Here is a 10,003-nt window from a genome sequence, read left to right as displayed (position 1 = left end):
GGAGTCTCCTTCTCTGGAGATATTCAAAACCCTCCTGGACGCGATCCTGTGCAACGTGCTCTAGGTGACCCTGCTTGAGCAGGGGGGTTGGACTAAATCATCTCCAGAGGTCCCTTCCAACCTCAACYATTCTGTGATTCTGTGAAGTCAGTTTTCTCTTTAAGGTATTATTTTTCTAATATGTCTTAGGAATAATTAAATAAGAGACAAGGCATTTTCTAAACTATTTTGAAGATCTTTTTATTAGTGGAAATGAAGCAATATCTACTCACGTAATATTTGTTGTCTAGTTTGTTAATTGTCAGTCTGTTCTGCTTACTGGTCTTGTATTTCTACCCTGTACTTTTTCTGCATATCTTATTCCTTTGCCTAGATAATGTATATGAAATCTGCCCCCACTAATATCAATTATCAAACTACAATGACTTAAAGAAAGGCAAGACTTCATCCTACATTTGCACTGACTGACTTTCAGATGTGCATTAGTGTGATGCAATAAGCAAACTATTCCTTTTCAGAAAATAGTTTTTGTTCTTAATTCATAAGTACCATAGCCCATTTGATATCTAATGATGAGAGGAAGGGCAGAGACCTATGTGTACAATTAAGCTTGCATCAAAACTACTAATTCAAATCATATATGCTGTGCTCATTTTATTCCAAAGTTATAGGAAAAGTAGAGTCCTCCTTTAGTACAAAGCAGTCTTTCTTTTATTATTTCACTTATCTAAAACATGTGCAATATTCTGAATTAGATACAGACAATACATTAAAAGTAAATACAGAAATGAAAATAAGGGTTGTTTTTTATGTGCCCAGAGTTTAAAAGTTGTTTTGCCAAGAAAAATATTTAGAGAATTTTAGGGTAAGAGTGTTCATGCAAGACATGGACTAGCCTGCTAAGAAACACAGACAGAAAGACACTGTAATCCATAAATACTTTTGGCAAGTATTTTAACTAATTAATACTTATAGTTAGCATTTGTTGTTGTTGTAGGCATAGAGTTTATAATCCTTTGTATAACCTTATATGTTCTAGGAATACAATTGCAAGTCTTGTTCTTTATGTTTCTGAAAATTTTCATGCATTCTGAAACTATATTTTTGCAATTAAAAATCTTTCCTATTGCCAAGAGCTAAAAATAAAAGATAAAAGAAGCTAACCATCTGACTATTTACAGAATATATTCTTTTTTAGCAGCATACACTGTATACAGTGAAAAAATGTTGTGAAATAGGTATCAGATTGGTTACTTTTGAAGTGAAACAGGTATAGGTTGTGAAAAAAGACAGTTATACAGCTCTTGGTAATTGGCTGGAATCTCATAGATAATTCACTAGTAACATGTAACACTTATAGAGGGTCAATTCATCCTATTTTCAGAAAAGTGTGGAGAGGCAAAATCAGGACCCACTGTCTTTCTATAATGTTTGATTTAAATAATGTCCATGCCTTTTCTGGTGAAAGTCTGTACTGAAGGGAGAAAGAATATGTTTTACAGTATTTGAAAAAGTATTTGCTAGATGGACCTTTTTCACAGACCACTGAATTGCTCAGCCCCTTGCATATCCTTGTCATTCCCATCTTTCAGGCTGGACTTCCATGCAGAAAGTTGCTAATGTTTCTTTCATGTAGCTTCCTTTGTACATTCCAGCACTGCCTTATTTTGCCAGGGCCAGTAACGTAGTATGGAAGCAAGATGGAGTTTGGGTTTGTACTGAGAAAATATGAAATGCAATTGTACTACCGTCACTAAGGCTGCAAATTCAGAAAAGCCTTTTCAAAATTTCCAAATACATTCTCAAAACTAACTGCTCAATTCTGTTTCTGGCAGACATTGGCACTAAAGCTTTAGGATGTCTGGTCTGATTTCTAGCTGCTGCTGAAGAAGGGCACGGGTCTGCCATGTGTCCCCTGTCTGCTGTTTCAGATACTCTACTGCATCTCGCATGGCACTAGGTGCTCAAGGATGGACAGCTGAACTCAGCCCAGAGTCAAAAGTCTCCCAGTTCCAAATCTGTGCTTTCGCACTTTAAAGTTCTGGGTACTCAGTAACTGAACTGTTATAAGAGGAATAATACTGGTGAGCATATAAGCAATTAGATTTATGTCTACTACCTAAATTTTTCAAAATTTGGCTTAACTGTTTGGTGGTGTCAACTACTTTGAGGAGTGCTTATTCCATTGATAACGTTTTACCATTTTTCCATTTTTTTCTGATAGGGCAAAAAATCCCATCATGAGAAAAAATAGTATCAAATAATTCTATGAAAGGTATGTTTTAAAGAGTGAAAACTTAAAAATATCTTTTCTTTTTAACTTTCTGGCTAACTTCACAAGATTCAAATACTCTCCTCTGATATTGTATACCTGCAGAAGATATAATAGAGATTGTTAGGGATGTCTGCTTTAGCTAGTTTGTGTCACAGCCTTAACCTTATTCAAATGTTGATTTTCTTGAATATTAATAAGAGCGAGACATATGTGACAATGTTGCTATTTTTGCCTTCATAAGCATATGAATATAGTTACTATTGAAGCAGTAATGTCACACTGTTTATCTAAAGTCTGAAAGATACAGAGGACATGCTAACAAAGGCTGAATAGTGAAATATCATGACAGAAAAAATTTCAAGAATTTCAGAAACTGCAGGAACTTAAAGAATTGGATAAATATTTATAAAGTACAAAGTTGAAAACTGCAGTCACTGGAATTCTGCTGAAGCTTCCTGTCACTGTGTTTCATGGTAAGTCTTTATATATTCAGAGTACTTCTCACACCTGAGATCTAAAGAATAAAAGATCTTCTTTTCCATCTACAAAGGGTCTTTTCACTGTCTTAAAGGAAAACTATCAGTTAAAATATTTCAGAATACCTGTATTACTTCAATATCCATCAACTTCTATAGCTATAATCTTTTGGAATATAATTTTTTCTATTATTACATGGCAAAAATGTTTTTGTGGACAGAGTGACATACAGAAAACACTAGGAGGGATTTGTGATTTATTTTAAGTGAAAATCATGTTGGAAAATAATTCTGACACAGGATGCAGTGATTCTGAATTGGTATTGTGGATTTCCATGCCTGACTCTCAGTGATCAAACCTTAACCTACAAGAAAGCGGACTCTTTTATTCCTGAAAATTCTGTCTGGGATCTGAAGTCAAGCTGAGATCATTTCTTCTAATACTTACTAATGTCAATATTATATCACAATATTGTGCCTTAAAGAAACTGAGTTTTTTGGGCCTTTCTGTGTGTTTCTGAGCACTGAGATATGATTTTAAGCCAAAGGATTTTGTAGATGGTGCAAAACAATAGTACCAGAAACAAGCTCATTCTCTTCTAGCTCTTTGTTCCTTGGGAGTAAAGATGTAAAAGAGAGAGAAAAAAATGCTCCCCCCTGCCCTTTTTGACTTGATATCAGGGATAGTTACACCTCAAAGTGTAAATTTTGTCTAGCCACTTTGTAAACCACACCTGTAGTGTACACCTGTTCCTAACTTCTCCTCTCCCCCATAACATTTTGTTATTAAAGCGCATCTATGTCCTTTTAAGTGCCAGTAATGTTCCTGGTACTGTTGAAGATGCAGGTGAAGATGGCCATGCCTTGACAACTTATGATCTACAAGAAAAAAAAAAAAGCAAGATCCATTCTCCCACCACCACCACACACACAGATCTAAAGGTCCTGACAGAATGATTAAATGGTTATTTAAATATTTCTATTCATTCTAGCTCAGTGTTTTGAATTTTATAGGAGAAAAAATTGTGTTACTCCATTTCAGCATGATGTAAAATACTAGCTGCTAAACCTTCATCTGTAATAGAAATCTTCATAGCAAAGAAGAGGAGAAGACAAAGATGTCTTTAAGAAATCTTGAGGATCCCTTGATAATATTAGGGCCACTACAGCCTCTGGCAATGTTTAGCACAGCCTCAAGGATACTCTAAAATCTGCTGGCTTGTAAATGCCTCCAGGGACCATTATGCTAAAGTGCAGAACAGTTGAGCCATGCCCTTGGCACTTGACATGTAGAAAGGATGATGAGAAGGCTAAGATGAAATGAAGGATCAAACAGCTAATGCAAAGTTCAAATAACAAGAAATTCTTAATCGATATCAGAAGGGGGAGTACTGAGAGAAAATTAGCAGGTCTGCAAGAGAACAAGTGGGGGAAAGGGAGCAATTAAGGAAGACAAGGATATCACTAAGAAGCTGAATTAGTTCCTGAATTAGCTAGTCTTCATCACAGACTGTATATAAGGAGTTGCTTACCCTGGACTTCTTTTCTCATAAAAAGAAAGACTACTAAACTATTGAAATAAAAAAATATTGATATGAGTTGATAAATTTATTATTCCACATTGGTAACATTTTCCTTTTTAAATTTAGTTTCTGTAGTTCTGATGAAAGAGGTTGTTCAGCTGCTAATAATATTCAAATTCCTTTTTAAAATCTGCTAATATCCTTAAGGATCGAAGGGTAGCAAGTGCTATAACTCTATTTTAAAAAGCTGTTAAGGATAATACAGGCAGTTACAGGTCATTAAACACTACTCATATACCTGGTGAAATTGTTTAAAATTATCTTTGTTAAAAGTCATATTATAAAAAAATACAGAAAATCATTATACTAGTATCTCTCATTCTCTCTTCCACATGAGGAAAATCATGTTTCAGTAATCTGTTACCATTCTTTGAATGCTAGCAAACCACTTTTCTAGGACTGACGTTGTCTAATAATGTTAACCTGTTGCTCAGACAATCATCTTTTCATACACAGAAAATTAGAAGAGTCTGACACAAAATTAAGGGACCTGAAGGAAAATGAAAGACAAGGAAGGTAGGTGGAAATTCCCCTTTACCAATTATCTCTGGAGTTAGAGCTTTCCGCCGATATATAGGAGGTGATACAGGAAGAATTAGAACACATAATTTGCAAGTCCTGTGAATATGCCCTAACTGCTAAAGCAGGAAAAGATTTTACAGAAAGTTGAGGCTTCCTTTAGGAAGGACTGAGGGAATCTCACTTCAGAATATCTTATTCCTCTTGGAAGAAGGATATCTTCACTTAATTTCAGGCAAAGAGTGAAATGAAACTGAGTCTCTTGGGAAATAATAAATATAGACATCAAGCTTCTGATGTAAAGGAGTTAAATGCAGGTACCCACTCCACAGTGGATAAAAAGGAAGTGCTACTGCCACTGGCATAACTCCTCATGAAAATTTAGCATTCCTTTCACCCCTCAAAGCCCCAGAGTATCCAGCTCAAATGATATTCTGAACTTTGTTGATTCTTTTAGGAAGATAAAAATGTTGTTGGATTTGGCTGAAAGTATCATGTCCAGACCTACTTGTAAGACTGTGGTACAGCACCACATAATTCCTGCCAGGAAAATATACATTTGCTCTTCAGCTACAATAAGTGCAGTGGAAGGTAGTGACTGGTTTGCTGTGGGGCCGTGTTAGATGTTATACTGCTAATTTCTGCTGTTGTCAAATCATAATTTTATATTCTTTTGACATCACTAGCTGGTTTGCTCTATGCTTCCTGTATTCATAAGCCATGGATATGATGGCATTCTGGCTGCCAGAGCTGCTATGTTCATAAAACTAAGTAATGACTGTCTTTACGCACCAGATTAAAATAGACACACTTAAATTTATTACTTAACAGTTATTACCTTTGATAATTTTATTTTTGACCAGTTATGCTAAAGGTTTTGCAAAAAAATCTTATGTTGACTGAAGCAGAAAGCAGGTGGCAGAATTAACATCTAATATTGCTAAAATTGTATGAATGGCTCATCTTATCTACCTTAATAGAGGTAAAGCCTGGAAGAAATAGATTCCAGGGGAACACCTGTCTTCAGTGTGTCTTTTAGTCTCTGTTTTTTCTAATCTATATTTACCCAACATCTGTTAGTTGTATTGCCTGTTACATTAGAGTGTAATTCTCGTGTACTAGACATATCACTTTTGACAAATTTAAATAATTCTTATTACATTATCACATTTATATTATTATTGCCACTTAACTCTGAATTGCATTACTAACCAATACCAGTTCTATCAAACAGTTCAAACTTTCCTCTTAACAAAAATATTATGCCTTTATTTTTCTTTTTAATCAGCAAACACTAACATTAACACTCATCCTAAAAGATCAATTAACAACAAACCCACCATTTTTCTACCTGCCTCTACACATTAACTAAAATGTTCTGGACCCTAAAGGTTAACTTTTGCTCAAGAGAAAATAAATGTCTTTCATTCTGATCTTCTTCTTTTGTCCAAATAGTTCACCTTATTTAATGCAAATATTGATCTAGCACTATCACTCAGTAACAAATTTAAAGTTTTGGGCAAAATCTTCTGTACTTCTGACTGGGTCATTTATTTTTGAAAAAGTATCTACAAAAGATACAGCACATACAGTAGCTGAAAGGAAAGGAGAGAACTGAAAACTTTTAATGGGAATCCAAACCTTCGATTGAGAGGTTGGACAGGTCATCTCCCTTAACAAGACAGATAGGAAGTATTCATTCCTTTTAAACTGACATTGGCAAGGACAAAATATGAAATAGTTTTATTAAAAGAAGAGACTTGAACTCCCACAAAGGCAGTCATTAAAAAAAAGACTGTGATACATGGATTATTGTTAAATGCAGTGCAATTGGCATTATGATTCATAGCAAAAGTCCACTGAGTACAGTCAGATATGTGATGTCATTTCCTATAATTAAATTACAAGAACCTTTCCGTAAATATTGTGCTTACTGTGCTTTGCCCTTTGTGCCTGACTGTTCAAATGATGTTAACAAGAAGCATCTGCTACTATCTTCAAAAATCTAGGAGAGGCTTTGGATCTTCTGGTTTAAATAGCAGACATATTTAATCCATTTAAAGGTTTCAGTAATTCCTCAAAGCTGCAATAATGGTTGGCAACCTCACAAGCTGCAAGATAGTTTTTAAACTACTTCGCAGGTTTTAATGGAATCCCTTTAGTAAAGAGTTCAAATAAAGATCTAAGAATACTGTCCATTTGTTCCAAAGGGTCTCAACCATTGCATAAAGTTGTGACTTCCCCACCATTCCCAAACATGCAAAGCTGTTATATAATTCAGGGCTTTAGTTTTGAAGATGGTGCTGTTTTACATCCAGGCTTCCTCAAACCTGAGTAAAGGCGTGTCTCTTGGTTTTATAGGTGTATAACATATAAAAGTCCACAACTAGATTAAGGACAACCTGTTAATATTTCCTGCAGATAATAGTCAGGTGACAGTACATTTGCTCTACACTTTCACTGAAAGTTTCTTGTTCTTCATCAAGTGGCTTGCAACGTGAAGAAAAGCATCTGTCTTGAATCCTGAGTAGCATCACTAACCTCCAGCACCAGCTTTAGGAAAGACCTCTGCCAAATATTGAAAAGTCTGTTGGGCTACTTTCCGTACAGCCCACATGGAGTCATTCAAACGTCACTCAAATATTATAGATGCTACCAAATGTGTGTGAACTTGAACATGAGTTCAGGTAGACAGAGAACTCTTCAATGAGAAAACCCCAGATATTTTCTTTAAAACATATCTGAGTGATGATGGACTACTTCAAAGATTGAATTTAAGCTAAAAAATAAGCCAATGACTGTGTTGTGGCAACTGCAAGCTATAAAATTATCTTCTTTCATAAAACTGACCCAGTATCTTAGTATTTCTCTGTTCTTTCCTATCAATGAAGATAGGATTTTATCAGTGAGCTGCCTGGAGAACTACCCTAAAACAATGGGTATGTCAGAGTGAAATACATTTATGTTTATCTCAAAGCTCTCTTTCCTTCTTTCATAGCAGCTAATACCTTGGAAATTGTTCAGAGCAAGGATTCAGGCAGGCTGTAGAGATTTCTAGTATGAGGAACCTTGTACTCATGCTGAAGTGAGCTTCAAAAGAACTGAAATAATAGAAATCTTGTGGAATAATTCAAAAGCCACAGCAAAACATTTTTAATATATCCATATTGCAGAATGTGGCTCATGTAGATACACACAAGTTAGCTTTGTTTAACTAATTTTTTGTACTCAGTGCACCAAAAGCTTACCATGTTCTTACCATGACTTGTAATTCTGGTTTCCCCATCCCCCAAAGAGCATAGTAGGACTAAAATGATACAGAGAAAGGCAGGGGGATGAGCAAAGCTATAGAAATACTTCTGTAGAAGGAGATATTAGGCTAGGAATGTTTAGCTTAGAGAAGACATAGCTGAAGGGATGTATGTTATTGATGTATAAAATTATAAAAGCCATGAATACGGAGGCAAAGGAGCAGTTATGTACTATTTTTGTAAAACAAGAACAAATGAAATTATCATCCAAAAGATTTTCAACAAACAAAGGGAAGTGCTTCTTCACATAGTGCATAATTAGATTGTTGAACTCATTGCCACAGGATGTTGTGGAGGCCAAAGATATAAATGGATTCAAAAAGTGATTAGAAATATGAAAGGAGGTCCATCAATAACCATGAAAAACAAAGAGGTGATACCCCCTGTGACTCCAAAAGTCTTTCCACATTACAGTGCCAGAAGGTACACTCTTTTTTCCCTAAATATCTGCTACTGACTGTGGTCAACAAGAGGGGGAAGAAGCAAGCACTTCTTCCTGAATGGGTAGGTTTTCCTCTTGAGTGGAAGAAGCAGCAAGCGCCAGGCCATCACTGATTAAGTGTGGGTTAGATGAGTCGACAGTGAGGTGGAGAACTGTCTGAATGGAAGAACTCAGAGGGTTGTGATCAGTGGTGCAAAGTCTAGTTGGAGGCCTGTAGCTAGCAGTGTCCCCCAGGGGTCAGTACTGGTTCCAATTATTCATCAGTGACCTGGATGAAGGGACAGAGTGCACCCTCAGCAAGTTTGCTGATGATACCAAACTGTGAGGAGTGGCTGATACACCAGAGGGCTGTGCTGCCATTCAGAGAGACCTCGACAGGCTGGAGAGAATAATCCCATGGACCAGTACAGGTTGGGGGTTGACCTGCTGGAAAACACCTCTGCAGTGAAGGACCTGGGAGTGCTGGTGGACAACAAGTTGACCATAAGCCAGCAATGTGCCCTTGTGGCCAAGAAAGTTAATACTGTTCTGGGCTGCATTGGGAAGAATGTTGCCAGCAGGTCAAGGGAGGTGATCCTTCCCCTCTACTCAGTGCTGGTGAGGCCACATCTGGAGTACTGTGTCCAGTTCTGGGCTCCCCAGGACAAGAGAGACATGGCACTACTGGAGCAAGTCCAGCAAAGGGCTACAAAGATGATTAGAGGACTGGAGCACCTCTCCTATGAGGCAAGGCTGCGAGAGCTGGGCAGGTTCAGCCTGGGGAAGAGAAAACTGAGGGGGGATCTTATCAATGTGTATAAGTATCTGAAGGGAGGGGGTGGAGGGGATGGGGGCCAAACTCTTTTCAGTGGTGCCCAGCAATAGGACGAGAGGCAATGGGCACAAACTGAGACTCAGGCAGTTCTGTCTGAACATGAGGAAAAACTTCTTCACTGTGAGGGTGACAGAGCACTGGCACAGGTTGCCCAGAGAGGTTGTGGAGTCTCCTTCTCTGGAGATATTCAAAACCCTCCTGGACGCGATCCTGTGCAACGTGCTCTAGGTGACCCTGCTAGAGCAGAGGGGTTGGACTTAGATGATCTCCAGAGGTCCCTTCCAACTTCAACCATTCTATGATTCTGTGATTCTGTGTAAAAGACAGGCTGCCTTCCTCCTCTGGAGGCCCACACCAGAGGGTCTGCCAGGTCTTTGGCAGATGCAACAATCTAGGCTAAATCCTTGCTCTGATCCGTTATGGCCAACCTACCATAGCTGCTGCAGAGCAAGCTAACTGCCCAGGCTTTTTGGCCAGATTTTCTTACCAACACTGAGCTTGGTGCGATTGCAGCCACAATGTTAACGTGGCCAAAAAGTACAAATCTCTACTCATTATGTCTGAATGATCAGCAGCCTCTTAG

The sequence above is a fragment of the Apteryx rowi genome, unplaced genomic scaffold (assembly GCF_003343035.1).
Source record: "Apteryx rowi isolate R43461 unplaced genomic scaffold, aptRow1 scaffold_358, whole genome shotgun sequence".
NCBI lineage: Eukaryota > Metazoa > Chordata > Aves > Apterygiformes > Apterygidae > Apteryx > Apteryx rowi.
This window is presented reverse-complemented; position numbering follows the sequence as displayed.